Here is a 20,499-nt window from a genome sequence, read left to right on the forward strand (position 1 = left end):
TCAATCTGGACTAAATGTTAATTATCTCTCCCTGCTGTCACATACTAGGCCTGTTACTGAGAGTTGAATAATCGTTCAGCTGTAAGTAGTTTTTTCTGTCCATTCAGTCCATGCGTTTCTCACACCTGCTTCAGTCTGAAAACATATTATTTCCCTTGCAGCGCCTGAGTGTTGCTTTAGATCTTTAACATGTATGGCACAGATTAAATCAGAACACCATAACACTATTTACGTACTCTCCTTCTTTTGTGTGCTATTTCCCTTAATTCCTTTCTTCAGAGCCAAACCATTTAGCTGTAAGCTACCTGGAAGTGTCACAGTTTAATTCTTCTAATTAAATTGGGTTAGATAGATGTTTGTGTGGCGTTTCGGAAGCATTCATCAGTCGATAGATATTCAGATTTTGTATGATTACAAGTCTCCTGTATTTAATGTTAAGTGTTTGTTTACCAGTGTTACATTTGTAGCTGTACAGTTTTACACAAACGTTCAGACTGAACAATCAAACATGAGCTTCTTCACAGCTTTCTGGACAAAGTTTAGAACAGGGACACTAACAAACATGTACAGATATTGTTCTATTCATTTGTCCCCCACGTCCCCAGTAAAGCCTGTTGACCTGGCGTCAACCCAAGAGCTCAACCATCTTAAAGACAGACATCCCTGGACTGATGCTACCTTACTCAGAGTTCCCTGCTGACTTTTTCTTTAATGCTGAACTTTTGACTTCCTCTTTTTCACTGCGTCTTTCAGTTGCCGCTTGCAGTGTGGGGGCTGCAGGGGAAAGATGCAAATATGTCGTCTACTGGGATTAAGGTTTTTCCTAGCTAATGAGGTATTTTTTGCTACCCCCCCCCCCCCAACCCATCTTTTCTTCAAAACCTGCGGGTGTTGGTTCATATTTTTGACCATTGCTGCAGTGCTTTGTTTCAACGGCAGCTGTCACTACTATTGGCTGATCGAGGTGGTTCAGACACTGGCATCGGATATTTTCCGCTTGAATGGAGAGTTTTTACCTGAGCTACAGTTCCTACAGTTCCTCAACTGTAAGGAAAATTCCCTGAGAAAGAGAAGAACTATTTAATGCATGCCTCTCATCTGAGTATCCTCCTGTTTTATCAAGTGACATAGTGGCTGATCTGAGAAGCCCTTTTAACAGCTGGGCTTCTTGTGAGCCCTGGGTTGGCTGTCATCACAATTATATTGTAACACGGAGGCAGAGAGCAAACAAGATATGTGAGAGAGGGAGACAGAGAGACACATAGAGAATCCACACGAAAGGGAGGGTTGGAGAAGAAGGGAGCGGTGCAAACTGTGCGCATGATAGCATAAGAGCAGTAGGCAGAGAAAGAGTCAGCCAGCCAGCCTGTGAGCGAGGCATTCTGTTTCCAGCGCTTGTGCTTCATTCAGAAAAAGAGAGGGGGCAGTCATAAAAGAGTTTCTCTCCATTTTCATGAAGCCGAAGTCGAGCTGATGCTACCTGCAGACAGGGAGGCAGCAGAGCAAGCATGAAGACGAAGAAAGTATAATGAGCTGAAAAGAGTGACAGAGGTAAACAGCCCTGGCTCTCCACTATTTACATGCTGCAGGAGATGGAATTCATTCATCTGTGCTGCTCGGCGACATCAAACTAATGTCAGTGTTGTCTTGGTCCAGAGCTGCTTCTGCTTCTGCCGCGGCTTCTCCTGCGATAATGTGCTTTTATCTGTGAGACACCTGATCCGACTTGGCTGGAGATCCACAGAGCTGAATTCTAAATACAGTAAGCATGTGCTGTGCTGAGCGAGTGCGAGTGCAAGTGCGTGTGTGTGTCTTTGTCAGTGGGTGTTAATAATTTGTAGGTGAGCTGTGGCTTGTTCATCTGCCTTTCACAACTCTTGAGATTTTGTTTAAAGTGCAGCCACCAACGGGCTGTAATTACCTCTTATCATTGTTCTTTTTAATTATACCATATTGAAACTGCCAAGATCATACATGTAGCCTGCTAGAAGATAGTAACATAGACCTGAGACACAGTTTCTTCTCATAGATAAATCTTTCATTCAACCAGAATGCCATGGCTGATGGGACGACTGATTGATTCCACAAAGTTGTAATGTACACATGCATTGTTTCTCATTCATAGTGACTTTTAATGTGTTTCTGTGCGAGCATGGTGGTCAGCATACGTTCCAAAGTGTTTGCACTGACACGCAAAACTTGTTTAGTGAGGCAAATGCTGAGGTAATAAGGAATTCCCTTCCTCTGTGTCCCTGTGTGGGAGGAGGAAGAGAGGAGGGTGGAGGTGGCCTGGTGGGGGTGGAGAGTCACCGAGAAGTGGGCGTCACTCTGCAACACTGTCATACTGAGAAGGGAGGGAGGGGTGCAGGGAAAAAGGACAACCTGGGTGCTTACATAAGGCTGCATGTGGGAAGTCCTGTGTTAAGAGACCCTGAAGTTTATCCTCGATGATCCTCTTGGCTCGAAGGAACAGTAATGCCTCAAGATTACAAATGTTTATATGTGCATTGGAGAACGGAAATCTAGTTCAGGCCCTTAATAAAACATCTACATTCACACCTGCATATTTCAGAGTTTTTCCCCTGTATTTGTGGAACACGGTGTGCGGGTAAAAGCCATAAAACACAGAGGATGTGCGAGAGAGGCAGCATAGGCGTGAGAGAAAGCACAGCAGCAGAGCCCTCTTGAATAAAAAATCTGTTGCTATAAATAGAAAGCCATCCTCATTGCCTCAGCACTGTTTCAGGTTTAGGAGACCTGGCTTTTCCCTCTTTTTTTTTTCTGTTGTGATGGTCTCAGCCTGGCAAAATCAGACCCACAATCCTCCTCATCGCCTTTCCTTTTTTCGTCTTTTTTGGTTCACTCGGCCCAGATCTGTCTTGTGCTGGAAATGGGCTGTTTATGTAATGCCTGCCTGTTTGTGTACGTGTGTGCACATCCCTCAGCATTATGATAAATCAAAATGCATCAGTGTCCGAAGCGATGCATCCTGATTCAACTAGCCTGATGTTTTCCTCGTAAAACGACAATGATCCCATGTTTCTTCCTTCTTGTCAATTAGAAATGCAGAAGACGGACAACAACAGCAACCCCCAAATTAGATCGAAGCCACCCATATGGTGTCATGTTGCCAGAGCTCATGCTGTTTGTCTGCCAGACAACATGTAAGCCCCTTTACTGTACAAGAAAATGCATGGGTAGCTGAATGGGCTAATGCTAGCTGCTTAGCCCTGACTAACGAAATGCTGCTCAGTTTTCTTCATTATGAAACCGCGTTTGGGCATCCTTGTTATGGCACATAATGATTTCTTTTTTTTATTTTATTTGTGACTTCAAAGTTTTCTCCCCCAGGTAGCTGGTGCGCCTGCAGCCTGACTCCTGCGTACTAATTACCAATGCGTGGGAAAAAGACTGAGGATGAGATAAAGGGAGCACGAGAGAGAGAAGGAGAGAAAGGGAGGAAAGAAATCAATAGAAACCCCTGGAGGACTGCTTCTGTAACTGCCTTAAAGCCAGAAGGTCCACACTTTTCATCCCGTGCTTTCTTAAAAAAAAAAAAAAAAATCATAAGATGAACATAAAAAGGGAAAAATGTTTACAAAAAGTGCAAACAATGCCTGAAAGTGGCCATCTTAATGTCTCATCTCATAGTTTTTTATTCTCAGAAGTCTGCATAGGAGTGTGTTTCTTTTGGCCCTTTTATGCTACCAGTTAAAGGTGAGATGTTTGTGCCCCTGTAATATATTTTCAGTCTGAATGTCTCAAAGGCATCAGAGGTAATAACAGTGGCATTACGCAAGGGTTTACATTTGGCCAAATGATGCGAAGAAGTCTTTTTGTGTTTTGAAATGTAATCCCCGACTTCCACTGTGTGAGTTTTTACAGTGTTTAAGTGCAATGCATGGCTGTATTGGTTAAAGGGGACATATCATGCTGATCCCTGATTTAATACTTACATATAATATAATACATTTCAAAACAAGACCTTACACCCCCTGAATTTTCAAAAAATGAGATATTGTATTTTTTCTGATATCCTAGAACGAGATTTTAAGCCTCTGAAAATAGGTCATCGCCAGTTGGCCGCAAGATTTCGACCGTCGTGACGACACGAGGCTCCTTTCTTTTAATTGGAGTAATCTGATAAAGCAGCTCCTCCTCTGTGATGTCAGTTAGTCACACAACCGCCACCGAGGGATACACCCACCAAGAGCCGAGTATAAACGTATAAACTATACATGTTACAGTACTGTTTGACTCACCACACTGAAGCGTCCTGAGATGATCTGTATCGAGGTGGATTTTCTTCCTCCTGAGCTGCAGAACCATCTGGGTCTGACTCGGGGTCCAATACAAAAGGACGTATCCTACACTCTGCCATTTTATTAGTGCTATCAATGCCTTACGGTGAAGTTTTGGCAAACAGCAAACTCGCTCGGTCTTCTCCATCCAATATGGCGATTTTGCAAATACTGCCATGCTGCAAAAACTGCCCCCTGGCTCCACCCCCTCGACTCCTCTGATAGAACTGACCAATCAGAGCACAAAGGGCTGTGATGTTGCGAGGTTACTGGAGGTCATTCTTGAAACAGAGCGTTTCAACGAGATCTTCAGAATGGCCTAAAATAAGGATATTGAGAACGCTATTGTGGGCCAATGAAGGAACTAAATGACTTGTACTGAGGGCAGAAAATTACTGGCATCCTAGTCTGGATTAGTGAAAAGGAGAAACAAGCATGATATGTCCCCTTTAAACATCAGTATTGACCTATATTCACTCTGTAGACAGACTTCCGTTCATCTGCAGATCATGTGCTGAGTACTGATGCCTCGATTTGATGCCTTCACGTTGGTGTAGAAAACTGCTTTAGGTTCTTTATTGGACTGAAGAAGTGTGACAAACTTAATTTTCTTAAGATTGGGTGTGGAGAAAAATGTTGGCACGATTGAAGTGTGTCCTCACCTCTGAGAAAGAAAAGCAAGGTGCTGTATGCTGTAGTGAAAAGATTTACAAAAAAATATGAGAGGGACTTGGAAGGATTAATTCAACATCAAATTTTGGTCAAAGCACTATTTAAAAGTACCCTGTCAGCATTTAAGTTATTCATGCATGTTAGTTAAATGGGTTTGAATATCAGTTGAGCTCACAGCACCTCCCATTCACTCCCATTAAATTGTTTTTTTTTTTTGCAAAATAGTTTCTAAAACATCCTGTTTTTCCTGATTTAAGTATTTAACCCCAAGTTCCTATACTCTTGAAGTCATTTGTATCTCAACTCTTCTCTGTAAATCTTGTAAATCTCTGTAAATCTAGAATTGTACAAAAGCAATGTGTACAAAATGTGTGGCAAACATCACATGTAGTTAATTAACCAAGCACTGATTTGTGTCATAGACAAGCTGAGGGTAGAAAGGAGGATTAAGAGCATGCTTTACTAAATCAAAACAAGTTTAGGAGTGGTTGTTTATGATGTAATTAGAAAGTAATGATGATGTATGTAGAGAATGAGGGACAGTGAATGAGGGAAATTGCAAAGAAGGTGGGGACACATGATTGCTATCCCGAGGCAGGCGTGCGTAAGGGAGTGGTTGGCTTTTACAGGTAAACAGATGGCAGAGCCCAGCAAGACGCTGACCTGCAGCCACTGTCAGGTCAGATACGTGATCCAGCAGCTCGCTTCTATGTGCCGTTTCTCTCATTAACACTACTTCCTAATCTGTGCTTCTGTGGAAAGAAGCACAGATTTCTTTGTTGTTATGGAGGTTGTCGTATTCGCCATGTGAAATAATGTGGTACAGACTCTTGACATCCTTTTCCAAACATGTAATGTTGGAAGTTGGCTACTACAGAGGTATTTGCACAGCTGTATTCAAAAATAGTCTTAGCCTACTTATTTAAGCTTACCAGTCAGTCAAATAGTCCACACAGTATTCATGTCATCAAGTGTCCACAGCCAACAGCAGGCCTGTCATCATCCTCCAATTTTTCTATTTCAGCACAACGTTGTCATGGCTAAAGCTGCACATGTACAGTGTAACGGTGATGCAAAAAGAACAGAAGCCATGTTCAGTGCGTCTGAGCTGTCTTTACGGTTGCTGCTGCGTTTCCTTTTTACACTCAGCGTTTATGGGATGTGTAATAGAGATCTAGTTTAGGGTGTATGTTTGGTCTGCAGACCCTGACCCCTGTGGGCCTGTGGGATTTTTAGGGGACTATATTTAGCTGGCTAGGTGACAAAGGAGGGAGCGGAGGAGCTGAAGAGAAGGGAGTCTCAGGATGAGTGCTGGTTGGTTGGATGTTAGCTGGATGGATGTCTGAATGACTGGCATGTTGCCGTTCTGCTGGCTATTCTGAAGTGCACACGCCACATTGTAAGAGAGCGTACTCTTTTCTGCTGGCCCGACAGAGACCGCCTGACTGTTTGACTGGCTGGATGCCTGACTTCCGGGTTCAGGCGGCTTGTTGGCAGCACTTGAGCCAGCTGTCATTAAGTGTGGCTGTGGCTAAAGGAGGTGTTTGTGCAGATCACTGAGGACGTTAGTCTCCATCTGGAAACTGAATTATTCAACATTTACTCTGGTTATCGCTGAGAGGATCCTTTTCATCTTGTTAGAGGATGCTCAGATTGAATATAGCACTGCTGTTCAAAACACTGATGTCTATTAAGAAAATATTCAATTCTGGTACAGTATGGAGGCTGATGCTGGACAAACTTGTGTTGAGAGGGGTCCTGCTGCTCATTGCTCCTAGACTTGTGCAGGTTTTAGAGCAGAAACATGCTTACTGTTTTACCTGTTTCTGTAAAACAACTTCAGTTTTTTATTGTGAACTTTTGCTGTTAAGATTGGTTTTGACATGTTTTAAGTATTGTTGTTTGTCAACTGATTTGGTTTTTCATACTGTAAACAGCTCCAAATACTTTGACATATAAGAATGGATTGTTTTAATCTATTTAGACTGGAAACAACATTCATGCCTATACCTTTGTGACCGGATGCCACGTATGCATGTTTATTCCACAGGCCAGATGATGCATCCATCTCAGCTGTCAAAATCTGGTTGTAAAGAGAAATAAAGATTAACACTTTCTCCATGTGTATTTAATCAAATTGCACCACATTTCATGAGCAATGTTTCAGAAATTATGACACTGCCCAAACTGACCTACACGTCACATCTAGCCTTTAAAGAATAAGTTTGGTTCATACAGCTTTTGCATTATTTATAGAATGAAGTAGAACAAAATACTCTCCCAGAAGGCTTTCCTGATCCAAGCAGTGCTTCGGGAGATATTTAGATCCAAAATCGTGCAGCGGACAACCGTAGAATGGGATCCATCGGGGCATAGACAGCGCCGCTCCTAAAACTGCATTAATCGTCCAAAAACTCGTGTTTTTCACCAATATTCCATCATGGTCCGCTCCAGGTTAGTCCTCTGCTGCAGTCTGTGTCACTCCAGACAGCGCTGTGTGGCTGTACTGACCCCTGAACTGACGAAGACTTTGTTTACGATTGCCCCTCCAAGCGTCGTCACGTAACCTGCCGTCTTCCCCTGAAACAATGAGCCGCACTGTGCATGCGCGGAGGGGCAATCGTAAACAAAGTCTCTGTCAGTTCAGGGGTCAGTACAGCCACACAGCGCTGTTTGGAGTGACACAGACTGCAGCAGAGGACTAACCCAGAGCGGACCATGATGGAATATTGGTGAAAATACGAGTTTTTGGACGATTAATGCAGTTTTAGGAGCAGCGCTGTCTATGCCCCGATGGATCCCATCATACGGACGTCCGCTGCATGATTTTGGATCTAAACATCTCCCGAAGCACTGCTTGGATCAGGAAAGCCTTCTGGGAGAGTATTTTGTTCTTCTTCATTCTATAAACAATGTAAAAGCTGTATGAACCGAACTTATCCTTTAAAGGTAAATGCATAAATGTTGCATCCGGTCTACATGTGTTAATGCTGTATCAAACAGAAAACATGTTTTCCCGGATCTAGTGGCTTGACTGATGTGTAATATACACAAAGTGCATTTTCTTTAGTAAGGTATGCACCAGTCCAGCTTTTTAAATCCTGAAACTAGTACTGGTAACATTAAGGGGGGTTTGGAATCGTCCGTAAACATCAACAGCATGAAGATGAGACAAGGAAATATGTTTCAACAACATCAGGCGTCTCTAACTTTTTGATCCATAATAAAACAAAAAACTTGGGTCTGTTTATACTATTTCTGCATCAATTGATGAAATACAAACTTGTATCTGCAGTTTAATTGGTAAATCTTCGAAGATAAGATGAATTATAATTCATCTTTAAACCTCTAAATGCAGCACTGGATGAGTCAGGAATTTAAAGAAAATGTAAACATTAAATCTCACTGCGTCAATAAAACAGTGCAAACTAACCAACATGCACTGTTTTCAACAGCTACTGATGTGTGAGCTGTAAAAGTTTGTAGCTCGCAGCCTTGTACTGTGTTGCATGTTCCTCTCGTTACTTGAGCGTTCTGTCAAACCTAATGCCCATTTATTCTCCTTTACATACAAAAATATATTCGTCCTTTTAAAACGATGTTACCGTCACTGCTCACATACTGCTGTGCGTCCTTTATGTTGGCATCGCTGTTAACCAATACATCCACCAGGGGGAGAAGCCCAGGGTCAAAAGTTTATGACAACAAACTCAAAAACAAGCATGGCGACTGTGGGGGAGGCATAGCTTATGTATCGCTTACATAAAAAAACAAAATAGAGGCAGCGTTGCATGAGGCAGTGGCTGGTGAGGCAGTTAAATACCTCCTGAAAGTTTTGCCATTGTTATTTCTTCTTTGTGTCTCACTAAAGCTTCATATCAGGTAGTAACAGCAACACTGCCCCCACTGTTTCCAGTGGTAGTGCGCCGTTTCGTCTGTATCCGTAAGCTTTCTGGAAGTGAGCAGAAATGCAGATGTAAGGCTCCCTATGTAACGTTGGGCGTAAATGGACCTTTAGGAGTAGCAGTGGCAAACATCAGAGCTTAGATAATCTGTGCTGAAGCTTTGAACTCCGCTGATAAATGTTTGCACACTTTCTTAAAGACTTCAGGCAGAGTGGTGTTGTGTAAATAATTTATCTGATGTTACCTGTACCTGGTTTTCAAGTGTTCACCCAGATGTCGGACTTACTTGTTTTCAACAGGCTGCAGGCGTTTCTCACTCTCAACAATAAATCAAAGAATCTTCTCTGATATTTTGTGGCACTTTAAAACAAATACTGAGAAGTTTCTTGCAGCTTTGCAGCTCAGATACAAAGTTGAAAGCTTCTTCAGCTTCCATTTTTGTTTGGTTGGACTTGAATTCTTTTGGTATTCTCACTAATCCATCTCACAAACATCAGTGTTCAGATGGGCAACAGAAATTCAAGACTGGCTGTATTTACACTGGTGTGTAAAGGAGCTGGATTTTTCTTAGTGGGAGCAAACATGAGACTGGGAGTGGAGGGATTAGACAGTGCTCTGAAAGAAAGCAGGAACTGCTGCTTCATTCCCAATGTCAATGGGAGGCCAAGTCATTGACCTCACAAATGTGTGCCTTGAAGAAAGCTACCCCGTGGACTTTTAGTCATGCACATACAATTATCAAGTGAGATGTAGGCTTTCAAATGAGGGAGTTAGTCTGAGACATCCAGATTTCATAGGTGATCAATAAGTTGTGTGATGACTTGGGTTTTGTGCCTCAATCGTCCCTCCAACAGTATTGGAGTCCCTGCTTGCTGTGCCGTACATGTACAAGTTAAAAGGGCCGTGCTTGAGCAAGACTCTGGAGTAATTATTCAACATGCAGAGATACTGTAAGGCTGTATTCAGACCAGAAAAGTCCTTTGGTCCACTTGTTTGGTCAGGACCAAAAGCTGACTTTATTTTTTTTGTTTGGTGCAGTTCGTATTCAGACTGTACTTTTTGCAAGTGGACTATATTCTATAAACACATCCACGTGTGTGATGATCAGTGCTCTCATTGGACAGCACTGACAAAGGCGGCAAAAGAATACAGACCCGGAAATGGAGGTAAATGTGCGTTTGTACTTTTATTAAAGCTGAAAAATCATTTTCAGTTTCAAGAGCAGCTCCTTCAAAGAAGGCTTAACAACACCGTTTCAAATTTTGGAACAGGAAAGACGAATGCGTGCAGCAAGGAGACGCTATGCTCTGCGTGTCCTGACCCACAACATGCTAGCAACAGCGTGGCTAAACAGAAGACGGAGGATCAGGTATGAACCAGACAGTTAGGTTACGGTGGCTTTATAGGCCCAAAAGGCGCATGTATCCTGTAGTTAGTTTGGATGGACCTTGGTTTGTATTCAGACCTGCACCGGAGAACCACGAACCACACCAGAGGTCGTTTGGAAGCCTCAAAAAGTGGGTCTCGGTCCAGTTGTTTGGTCCGCACCAGGGTTCGTTTGTGTCTATTCACACCTGCATGAAAAGTCTGCACCAGCGTGGGAAATGAACCGTGGTCCGTTTGAAGTGGACCAAACAGTCCAGGTCTGAATACGCCCTCAGTGAAGTATTGGAATCCAAATCACCAGATGCTTCAAATCTGAATCTGAGGAGTCTTCATAGGCAACCTAGTGACTCCAAACTGCTCGTAGATGTGAGTGTGTGTGTGGTTGATTGTTTTTGAGTGTGTCAGCCCTGTGATTGACTGAAAGCCTGAACAAGGTTGGCCCTGTCTCAGTCTAATGACAGTTAATATTAGCTCCAGCCTTTTTGTGACCTTAAAAAGTGATGTTTAAGTCCTTTTTAACTGCCCCTGAGCCAGAATACATTGAAGCACAGAGGTAAACCACGTCACTGTAAAGCAGTGGAGTTGTCAGGATGCAATGGCTTTGTGTGTGTGTGTGTGTGTGTGTGTGTGTGTGTGTGTGTGTGTGTGTGTGTGTGTGTGTGTGTGTGTGTGTCTCCTGCTGAATGTTTGCACATTATGCCTCTCACATGCTTCTGCCACTCCATGAGTCAATGTAACATCACATTCTAGCGACCATTGGCTTTGTCACAGTGAATCTCAATGTACTAAGATCTGAAGTCATGCAATCCTGTAAGTCCCTTGCTCAGCAAAGAACTTGGTCAATGGGTCACATTTTCATCCACACCCAACAATCATGTCAACTGAATGGAAAATATCCCTTATAGTTTATCACCAGCCTTTTATTTAAGATTTCAAAATAATTCCTGTCACATACATTTTGAAGGGATTTAAAAGGTTTGTTTGTGAGCTGTGTTCAGCTGTAACTGAGGTCTCTTCAGTCTCTGCTACTACGACGACAGGAGGCTTAGAACTGATTCATCTATCAGTACAAGTGTTTGATATTGCACAGATAGTCAATGACATCTTATTGTTATACAGTTAAAAAGAAAAAACAAAATGCTTAAAAATGATGAGTCTGAGTGGTAGTGGTGAAATTACTTATATTTAGAATTTGTTTATGATGTGTGTGTGTGTGTGTTTACCTCAGCCGATTAGTTACTCCCTGGTTGGTAGTGTATTTATATGTTAATAGTAAAGTTTTGTATGTTTCCAGCATCCCTGCATGTGGTAGCAGACAAATGCTGCATATTGTAGGGGTACATTTTTTAAAACTAAGCATTTTAGTATATTAAGATGATGAGTTCAGCCAATCAAGGTTATAATAGTTTTGGCTTTGTCATTATAGTTTAGTTTTAGTTAGTTTTGACATTGTTTTTCTCATTACAGTTTAGTTTTAATTAGTTTTAGAGCGGGCATTCTAGTTTTTATTTAGTTTTGATTTTTGCAACAAGGCTTAGTTTTAGTTCAGTTTTAGTTTAGTTTCAGTTTAGTTTTAGTTTTTTCATACCTTATTAACCAGGCGCAGGATTCAAAAAGGTCAGAGTAAATATTTTGTAATACTGTTTATTTTCAAGTTCAACATAGTTCTCACTGCTCAGTTAATGCTGATACTGAACTGTTGGCTGCTGCCTTAAACACAAGAAAGTAATATAAACTTAATATAAAAAATATAAACATAAATTATGTAAAACAATATAATATGAGCTTTAATAATTAGAAACTTGGACTCTGTAACAATAAAGTCAGACTCACATGCAATGAAACTATTACAGATGCTCTAATTCATTGGTGACAACATGTGTGTAAACAAGCATGTCCCAGTACGTCACTATGATGGTGCCGTACGGCACTGACAACTGCCGAAAACTATCGTAAAATTGGTTGGGAAAATGTGTCGGATTAATTTAAATCCTAAAGGCTATTAATATTGTCAGAAACTATAACTAAGGACATTTTGTCTATATTTTAGTTAGAGTTAGTTTTATGAACACAAGATACAGTTTTAGTTTACTTATCGTTTTTGTTTTCTTTCCTAGATTTTATTAGTTGGAATTAACTGCAATGTATTGTAAATTTTAGTTTTCGTTTTTAGTTTCGTTTTAGTTAACTATTGTAACCTTGCAGCCAATCAGAGGCACAGCTCAGCTGATTGACAGACAAGCACCCTGTAGCTGTAAGTGAGGAGGCTCAAAGCCCCCCTATTTCCAATATGGCTCCCACCGATGGTTAACTTTAAAACTCTGTCTCAGAAACAGTCAGGTGATATCACGGAGACCACGTCTGTTTATCACACAATTTATTGGCAGCACCTACTAGGGCATATAAGGGTGCTCTTTTCGATTCACCATAAATGAATACCCACCATGTGGGTTTGATTCATCTCCTGTTTCTGCCTCCTTACATGGTCATGACTGCTTTCAGGCTCATTCTCAGATATTCTTCTAAAATCCAGGCCAAACCAGTTCAAACTGGTAATGTTCCAGTCAAGTTTTGAGTTCACCCACAAGTCACATGCACAAGTGCAAGTACTTGAAAATTCACAGCAGGCCCAACAGATTGACTGCTGTGCTACACACGAATCAGATGCAAATTTCTACATTTCATCTGCTGCTTTCTGCTCGTAAGCACGAGTTGTCATGTGTGGTGTTTGCACCTAGTTTCATACTGGCTGAATCAGTGGCTGCGCTTTCGAGTTTTTTCTCTTTGGTAATTAACAAAAGTGTCAAAAAAGTAAAAAAAAAAAAAAGAATCAAATTAACATTGCAAAGTAACATTACCGTCCTTACATGATGGTGGCTGTGTCTGAGAAACTGGGCGTTGTCACGTGTTGCAATGTTAGACAAATACTGTGTACAGCACTGAGTGTTTCATGATCCTTCCTGTAAAGGTTTTAGAGATAATCCCAAACAGTTTAGGCTGAGTTTACAATGTGAAACGAGTTCTGTGGATACTCTGCAAAACTTACCTTGTGAATGTGTAATCAGTGTGTCTTTGAGGGAAGGATTGTTTCTCTCTTCCTCATCTCGAAGGTCTCTTCTTCTGTCTCTGAGCTCAATCTGCAGAGTTCAAGGTTCATCTCCAGCAGACCTGACAGTTAGTCACCACTCTCATCCGGACAAAGCGGAACAGAGTCGTCTGGAGTCAGACTGTGTGTGTAAAGGGAGTCATCACCAATGTGCACATTTAAATAATTGTGTGTTCCAGTGACTCACATCCTGCAAGCCCCATTAAGACTGTGTGCTTATGTGTACATCTGCAGGCCATGCTTGGTTGTGTATGTTTGTTGTGTCTGAGCTGCTGTTGTTCAAGCTATAAGTAACACATGATGCTGCTGTGTGTGTTTGGTGCATGTGTGTCTGAATACTGTTTTTATTTGTGTTTACCCAGTGATAAAAACACCGGGCCTTGTAATTGGGGGAAGTAGGGGAGTGGTGTGAGAGAAAAGGAGAGAAAAATATGGGGGTGTTGAGGGATATGGCTGCTTTTCTCTTGGTGACAGAGCCTGTTGCCATGGAGCTGGTCCTCCCATTGGCGGAAGCCTGGTCCAATCGCTTAACAGCAGAGATTGTTTCATCATTGAGAAGTTTTCCTCTCTTCCTGTCTCACTAGCCTCCTCTTGCTCCTCCAGCTCTCTCTGTCTTTTTTTCCCTCCCATCTTTCTCACACTCTCCTCCCCTGCTCCCCACTCTCACAGTAAAAGAAGCTGATAAATTACATAAGGTTTATAATGGGTGCAGGAGCCGCCACCCAATTTTATTTTGACACAGTTATTCGTGTTACATCAGCAGCTCAAGTTGAGCAGGCAGAATCTCTCACAAATCTCCTTGCTGTGCCTGGGAAGAAGATAACCTCACAATACCTCATTCATTTATTTCTGTAGCTATCAGACAGTGAAGCTCTTTATTGTAAGTCATGTGATTAAAACACCAGACACCTTAAAAAAATGAAACATTCTGTGAACAGATTTTTTTAGTGGTAGCAGATTTTCAGCAGATTTACAACTCCTTCCCTACGTTTGATTCACATTTTTTGTCACTGAAATCATTCAGCTCAATTTTAAGAACTGCCTTCGCTCTGAAGTGCAGGGAAAATAAAATGTCAAACCCAACACTTCCACATCATTTCCGTTCAGTCTTCAAGTACATCAAAGCTCCTGATGCATTATTAATCCCATGCAAGTTATAATTATTTATTTATTGATAGATTTTCTTACAGTTATGTTTTGGTGAATGTGGACCATCATGATAACAAGCAATTTTGTGTCTATAATTCTGTTTTTTGACCATCTAAGTGGACAAGTGTTTTCCAGCAGATGATATATGGGGTCAGGGTCACGTTATCAAAACCACCATGTTGTTTTTGCTTGGTGAGACTGGATGGTGCTCTGGTGGGGCTGTTAACACTCTCCCTCTGGGCTTCCTCCTGACGGACACACTGATGAGGAGACGCCTTCATGCTCCTAGTATTGGACATTTCATTGGCCATTGATTGGACCAAAATAGACCCACAGTCCTGCAGGAGCAGTACCTCCTGGTTATTAAGATTTCTAACTTCCACAGATATGGATTTGGATGGCCTTTATAACCTTTTGCTGTTTTTTGGTAACATTTGTAGAGCTAAAAAAATCAAAATGAGAAATCATTTTATAAACTTTGGACAGATAACTCTTATAGTGGGCATTTCTCAGAAAAGACGTTTCCAGTGAAACTCTGTGTTCCACTCCTCTCAGTTTTGTGATGTCAAATTTTTCTTGCTCTACAAAATGAAGTATTGATATTAGGCCTGCCACGATAATCAATTAATCGATTAACCGAACGATAAATAAAAACGTCCTCGGTAAGTTTGCCAGCCTCCATGAACTGACACGTGCATGCATGTTTGTTTTCCTCCTCTTTTTCGACCAAAGAGGCTGAATGAGAAGATGGCTCACTACGTCTATCTTTCCTAACATCGGGGTGCATAGGTTCACCGCGCATGTGCAGTACTCTCTGGAGAGCTGACTCCTTTCTTTGAGGGGCAAGCGTAAACAAAGTCTCTGTCAGTTCAGGGGTCAGTACAGCCACACAGCGCTGTCTGGAGTGACACAGACTGCAGCAGAGGACTAACCCGGAGTGGACCATGATGGAATATTGGTGATAAACACGAGTTTTTGGACGATTTATGCAGTTTTAGCAGCGGCGCTGTCTATGCCCTTATGGATCCCATTATACCGACGTCCACTGCATGATTTTGGATCTAAATATCTCCCGAAGCACTGCTTTCTATAAACAATGTAAAAGCTATATAAACCGAACTTATCCTTTAAGGAAAGGTAGAAACACGACAGGAGCAAAGCAAAACTTAACTGACGAAGACGCAACATTTTTGCCAGAGACTTAAAAATCATTGAAGACTGTTGGATGTCTCACTTGTCACAAAGAAGGATAGCTTCTGAAAGAAGTTTACTGGAAGTTAAAAGAAGTTGGTGTTCTGTCGTGATGCAGTGTTGTAAAAGGATACCATAGCACAAATCTATCGCTGAGGCTACAACTCCAGGCTGTTGAATAATGTAATTTAATCAATTATTTTTATTTGACTCACCACTCACTCCTTTTGCTCATTTAGAGTTGTAGGCGAAATGTACAGTAACAAATTATACTGCGGCATTACAAACTTAATGTTGATCATGCGCATAAACACGCTCACTCCCTGTGACTCTGCTCTTCATCACAGATGTTTGTGGTTTCAGCCATCGGTAACTGTTGGATTAATGTTCCAGCTCTAGAAGACATCTCATATTCATTTAATCACTGTCATCAGCCAAACTTCTTCATCCTGAACCTCTCAGACAAGGTCATTATTATGAGTTGTGACTCATGTTTTGTCCCCTTCTGTTCCTCTGATGCTTTTTCTTTGGACTCTTTGGATTTATTTCTGCCTCTCCTTGCCTGTGCGCAGTTTGTCACATGGTGTAATCCAGTCTTGCCATTCATTGATGCAACTTAAGCCCTTTTCAGACATGGACGATGTTGTGTGCGCTCCCCTCGAGCTGTTAGAGTGATGACATATTTTCATTTGGAGGGGGAGACTTTTATGTCACTGTTTCTGTTTCAATTTGTCATGATGGAACATTGACAGGATGAGCTGCAACGAAGAGACGGTGGAAGGAGTGAGTGATTCTTTCTCATTAGCAGAGAGGATCTTTGTCCCTAACTTTAACTTTATTAAAAACAATACATAGGTTTATCCATTGATGTTATTTTCTTGCAAATTTGCTGCCTGTTTTCACCGAACCCGACGGCACTCAATCATTAAATAGGTTTACAGTGGAGAATTTGCTGCTTCTTCCGTCCCCAACTTTATTTGGTAACAGGAAATGCATCACAAATGACGTAAAAATGGCATTTCAACACAAGAGTCGAAGGATTATGTGCAGAGAAAGGAAAGGAAGGGTTGTGAATTAACATTTTAATAATTGGATAAAAAGATTTTTTTAATTAATTTTCTGTGGGTTTAGTTTGGAAACACTTGCCACTTAATTAATTTTGACCCAAGGGAATTCCGTACTTCTCTCCTTCACCCACATTCCTGCACTATTGCCTTCATCAATAATGCATGCAAGATCAGGATCCCCTCGCTGTCCACTCGTTTATTATGCAGAAGGGAAAATGTCGTTCACTTGGCTCGTATTCTTTTCTCCCAGTCACCCACTTTCTTCTTGAGTTTTTTATGCTTTAGTTTAGTTTTCTCCTCTCCATCCACCTTCAATATGTTTCCCCTCACGCAGCAGAGAACTATACATAGGTTATAGCAACAGAAAGAGAGCAAGACTTAGAGAGCGCTGCAGAAAGGTAGGTAGGTAACCAGGGAGGGGAGGGAGGGGAAGAAGGGAGAGAATGAGTCATAGCTCGTCCCACAGGACTGAGTGGGCTGGCTTAGTGGAGGAGGATGGCGTCAGCAGTAGGCCTGACAATTTAAGAAGACACATTAAAAGAGGAAGAAAAAGAGAGAGACACAGACAGAGAGCAAAGCCTTAGAAGTGGGAGGATGTAGAGAGAGGTATTGATGGGAGGGGTTGATGCGCAGGGGGCGGAAGGCAGGAAGGGGTATCCTCACAGCACACACACACACACACACACACACACACACACACACACACACACACACACACACACACACACAGAAAGAGCGAGGGGGTGGAAAGGAGAAGGACAGAACCACGTAGATGGAAAAAGAGAAACCCTGTCTTCCGCTGCTATGACCATTCACGGCCCCCGCATCTGTGTTTTGTAACAGTTACGTGGTCTTCCTTTGTTGCCATGATGCTGTTTTTCTCAGCCTCAGAGCTGCATTTATCACTCATATATAGCTCATGGCAGAATGTGCCAGAGGCTCCCTTTGTGTTATCCAAAGTTTTTACAGATGATCCGTTTTGGTGCAACTGTGCCTGGATGCTTTCTCTTCAGTCCCCCTCGCTCTGCCACCCCCCTGCTCTTGTGCAACTGACGCAAAGGGGAATCCTCCCTGACACAAACACACTGGAGCGCGCGCACACAAGCCCTGTGCTGATATATAATATGTGCAGCCACTGAGCCTACACAAAGTCTACCATTGGTTTACACACATCAGCCTCCTCTCTACGAAGATTTAACCTTGCTGCCTTTTATGAAGAGGGTTCTCTCTGACGTCAAATGGGCAAGGTGTGCAGCTGAATACAGAGGAGCTGAATTGGGTCGAACTGCCTGTGTGTGTGTGTCTCCCACTGCTGTCTGTGGGGTTGTACGTGCTGGGTCGTTCTAGTTTGCAGTTTTCTCTGCTTCCATTCACCTTCATGTTTCATTCAGCTGCTGCAGAGAAAATGGAGAGGTCTGCTGTGCATGATTCTTCATTATGAAACCTCAAATAATGCAATGAATGAAATGACTGATGATAGTGGCAGCTCTCAATCATTTCACACATTGGACTGTGGGAATCATAGTGCTCATTATCTGGTTATTCCTCACTAATGTCAGACAGAGTGCATGTGATCACAGTAAGTCAGAATGAAAAGCCACTGAAGTTTCATCCATGTGGAGTCAGTAGAGGGTATTTTAGTGTTGTTTGAGTCTGCGTAGGGTTGCTTTTGATGTTGTTTTCCTTCTTAGGTTGCTTATGGGGGAAAGTTTCATGAGCCAATTAATTCTTTTCATCATCAGTTTTAATTTATCCCAATCAGGACATCTCGCTTCTGTGTAGATAAAGATTTATAAATTCTTACAAAGACATTTAGACCAGCTTAGACCTGGTTGGAGGTGAGCTTTCCACCTGGCTTGGATTTAACTTGTTATGTATGCCTGTCACGATAACAAATTTTGCGAGACGATAATTTTCCAAAATATTATTGCCGATAAACAATATTATTGACAATATTATTTTGATTTTTTTTTCTGTTTTTTCATTGATGTAATTATGATAAATGGGATAATAAAGTGAGTACACCATATCAAAAGCAAGAAACTTTAATTTCTTAAGACTATTTAACTGTAATTAAAAGGTCAGGATCTTTTAAATAAAATAAATTAAACAAAAAAATATAAGAAATTTAACAAACAAGAAAGAGAAAAAATTAAATGAAAATGAAATAGACTCTCTTTTAGTTTTCTAAAAGAGAGTCTTTCATTTTCAAATACATGTCAATGAAAATGATTAATACTAATCAAAAACAATAAAACATAGACCCTGTCTCTAAAGAAAAAAACAAAACTCAAAAAAACAACAACAATAAAAACTATAGCCTAAATAAAAGGGGGTTTATACAGTTCCTGAATTGTTTGTAACATGTACTTTTTCCCAGTCAATCCGTACTGTCTGTCAAACATTTTTAACATCTCTGGCTTTCAACCGTATTGAAGGGCTGCATTTCTTTGGCAATGTAGCTGTCTTTGAGCACCCACCATTTGGCGCTTTTATTTCTATTTAGTTTTGCAGACCAAAAGCCTCAGTAAGAGCAGATTGTCAAAGAACAAGGCTCCGCTGCATCTCCCCTTCTTCTTCTTCATCGCCACTATTTTCAAACAAATGCGACATATCAGCTCGTTGGTGTTCATGAGCTCACACTTTGTTCATTCTGATAACTGTGATGTCAGTTAGTCAGACAACCGCCACTGAGGGATACACCCACCAAGAGCCGAGTATAAATAAAGCTCCCTACTAGCTCTGGCTAACTTGACTGAGTGCTGGATGCAGGGACTCTGCTCTGCTGAGCAGCTCGGCTTTACATGGTAAATTAGCAGTTAAAACACTGTAGTTTTAGCAGACGTCATAATACTTATGAGACTGTGATATTTGCATGCTTGTTCTGACATGCACTGTGAACCTGGACCACAATAATGCTGCGGTAATAACATAGTGACGAACTGACGGTAGAGGCGATCTTTAGACTACACTTTCAGCATGATGGATAAAACAGACAGAGAAAAGTGAAGGAGCAGGATGGAGCACTGTTATAGAAATAGTTTATTGGTGAAGTCTGTCTATATTTCCACGTATAAACTATAAATGTTACAGTACTGGTTTGACTCACCACACTGAAGCGTCCCGAGATGATCTGTGTCGAGGTGGATTTTCTTCCTCCTGAGCTGCAGAACCGTCCGGGTCTGACTCGGGGTCCAATACAAAAGGACGTATCCTACACTCTGCCATTTTATTAGTGCTATCAATGTCTTCTCGGTGAAGTTTTGGCAAACAGCAAGCTCGCTCGGTTTGCTCCATCCAATAGGGCGATTTTGTAAATACTGCCATGCTGCAAAAACCGCCCCCTGGCTCTACCCCCTCCGCCCCTCTGATAGAGCTGACCAATCAGAGCACAAAGGGCTGTGACGTTACGAGGTTACTGGAGGTCATTCTCAAAAGGAGCGTTTCAACAAGATCTTCAGAATGGCCTAAAATGAGGATATTGAGAACGCTATTGTGGGGCAATGAAGGAACTAAATGACTTGTACTGAGGGCAGAAATGCTTTACAGGCATCCTAGTCTGGCATAGTGAATAGGAGAAACAAGCATGATATGTCCCCTTTAAGCTTAAGTTCAGTGGCAAAGGTAAATTTCTAGCTGTATTTTTAAGTCACATACTTTTAATTTTCTTTCTTGTTTTTTTTAGTTGACCAAACAAAAGTTATCTGATAATAAAAGACTTA

At 41.6% G+C, this 20,499-nt stretch overlaps 1 protein-coding gene across 10 annotated transcripts in view; it reads left to right on the forward strand.

Annotated features, from left to right (window-relative positions):
* r3hdm2 (R3H domain containing 2) overlaps nt 1-20,499 on the forward strand; it is a 57,857-nt gene that overhangs the window by 5,181 nt on the left and 32,177 nt on the right. Inside the window, exon 1 of one of the 10 annotated variants that reach the window (XM_074666089.1) lies at nt 1,339-1,551. The exons of the other annotated variants lie outside the window; for them this stretch is intronic. The gene's annotated coding sequence lies outside the window, so the exon portion shown is untranslated. Of the gene's footprint in view, nt 1-1,338; nt 1,552-20,499 lie in introns of those variants that run through there. 10 annotated transcript variants of the gene reach the window in all.

This window comes from Halichoeres trimaculatus, unplaced genomic scaffold, assembly GCF_033239565.1.
Source record: "Halichoeres trimaculatus isolate MK-OKI-2021-1 unplaced genomic scaffold, fHalTri1.1 fHalTri1_scaffold_1, whole genome shotgun sequence".
Lineage (NCBI taxonomy): Eukaryota > Metazoa > Chordata > Actinopteri > Labriformes > Labridae > Halichoeres > Halichoeres trimaculatus.